Below are 2578 nucleotides of genomic sequence, written 5' to 3' on the forward strand. Positions count from 1 at the left end.
CTCTCTCTCTCTCTCTCCCTCTCTCACACCAACTCATTGCTCAGTATTCCATGGTATCTGAATTGTTGGACTAATTAACTTACACTGAGCATGGATTTTTTCCCAAATTAGTTATGACAAAGCAGAACCAATTCTGCCTGGAAGAAGAAAGGCAGGAGCCATACTAAATAGGGATTGTTTAGCTAGAGGAACCATGCTGTGATACGCACCCAGATAGGATGCTTTCTCTGGTACATCAATGAAAGTTGCCCTTTATATTTGAATTGCCTTAGCCTCCTGGGAAGTGGAGACATTGGTGTGCTTTTTTGCCCATTGCGATGATCTGGGTGGACCAGATTTTTCACAGTCATTGATGTGACTCCATTATAGCGTGTTAACCAGATCAACAAAGTTATTGAGGGTATCCTGAAGGAGGAGGTCCGTAAGACACAGCTCGATGTACACATTGGTAAGATGAGTGATGAGGTCTTGCATCAAGCGTTCCGAGAGCTGGGCAGTGTATTAAATAGCAGGACCTCTAAAATTGTAATCTCTGGATTATTCCTGGTGCCGCATGCTGAGAAGGCAAGAAAAAGGGGAAGAAAACAGATGAATGCTTGGCTCAAGTGTTTGCGTTCGGGGAGGGATTTAGACTCCTGGATCTGAAGGACAATTTGTGGGGATGGTATATCCTCTACAAGTGGGCTGGTCTGCAGCTGAACCAGAAAGGAACCGAAATCCTTGCACAAGGGTTCGCTAATGTACTGAGGAGTTTAAGCTGTCGGCCTCCAAGCAGTGGGCAATTGAAGAGCAGGTAGTTCACTGAGGGGTGAAAAACTACTAAAATAAAGATTATATTAGGGGATTTCAACTGCACAACATTACTTGACATAACGTAAAAAGTTTGACTTGGGAAATAATTCTTGAAATACATTTGAGAGCTTATTTTACATCAACATGTAGACGAGCATGTAAAGGACAGTGCAATGCTGGATCTATTTCTGGGACACAAAGTCAGTGTTCAGGGTGACAGTGGCTAAGTGCTTCAGTGATAGTGACCATGACAACAGACTTTTCAACTTGGGAGAGGAGAACGTCAATCTGTTAAAAAAAACAAAATGTCTTTGGTTTGGGGTCAGGCATATTTAAACAAGGCAGGATCTGGGTAAAATATTTTGGGAAGTTACTTGAGGGCGAATCTGCAGCAGAATAGTGGGATACGTCCAGAAAAGGAACTGGGAGAGTAAAGGCCAGTTATATTCCATTTTGGGTGAAATTTATGATCAACAAACCTGGAGAACCCTGGATCTTGAGGAATGTTCAGGACATGTTCATGACAATTGCAAAGGGAGCAAATGAATGGATGACTAGTGACGTATAAAAATGAAGTGTGAATAAACGGTGGTGGCCAAGATTGGAGAGAATATCAAGATATTCTACAGGTATATCAAGCATTAGAATAACCAGGGAAAGAGTAGGGCCAATTAGAAACCGGGTGTACGAGGGGTGATGGGGGAATCTGTGTTGGTACAGGAGACAAGTACCTCCCATCTGTCCTCCCTTCAAGGAGGAGCATTGATGTCTATAAAGCAGGAAGATGCAGTGTGAAATTGAAATTATTGGCTGGTTTAAAAGTGAACAAATCCCCACGCGCAGATGAGTTGTTTCCAAGACTGCTGTGGGAGAAGAGAAAGAAAATCTCTTCAGAGATAGTAGGAACTGCATTTGCTGGAGAATCTGAGGAAAAAAGGTGTCCAGCTGGATGAACACAGCGGGCCAAGCAGCATCAGAGGAACAGGACGGCTGATGTTTCGAATCTGGACCCTCCTTGAGAAATGGGGCAGGCGAAGGGGATTCTGAAAAAATATGGAGAGAGGGGGAGGCGGATCGAAGATGGATAGAGGAGCAGATCAATGGAGAGGAGACAGACAGTTCAAAGAGGTGGGGATGGAACCAGTAAAGATAAGTGCAAGTGGGGGATGAGAACATAGAACAATAGAGCGCAGAACAGGTCCTTCGGCCCTTGCTGTTGCACCGACCTTGAACTAATCTAAGCCCATCGCCCGGCAATATCCCATTATCTTCCATATGCTTATACAAGGACTGTTTAAATGCCCCTAATGTGGCTGAGTGAAATACAATGGCAGGCAGGGCATTCCACACCCTTACCAGTGTGTCTAGTGTGTTACCTTTTTGTCCAGTGTGTGCAGGAGGGCTTCCTGACACAGTATGTAGACAGGCCAACAAGGGGCAAAGCCACATTAGATTTGGTACTGGGTAATGAGCCTGGCCAGGTGTTAGATTTGGAAGTACGTGAGCACTTTGGTGATAGCGATCACAATTCTGTTATGTTTACTTTAGTGATGGAAAGGGACAGGTGTGTACCACTGGGCCAGAGTTATAGCTGGGGGAAAGGCAATTACGATGAGATTAGGCAAGATTTAGGGAGCATAGGATGGGGAAGGAAACTGCAGGGGATAGGCACACTAGAAATTTGGAGCCTATTCAAGGAAAAGCTCCTGTGTGTCCTCGATATGTATGTACCTGCCAGGCAGGGAGGAAGCTGTAGAGCGCGGGAGCCATGGTTTACGAAGGAGGT

Source organism: Stegostoma tigrinum, chromosome 46, assembly GCF_030684315.1.
Source record: "Stegostoma tigrinum isolate sSteTig4 chromosome 46, sSteTig4.hap1, whole genome shotgun sequence".
In the NCBI taxonomy this organism is placed as follows: Eukaryota; Metazoa; Chordata; class Chondrichthyes; order Orectolobiformes; family Stegostomatidae; genus Stegostoma; species Stegostoma tigrinum.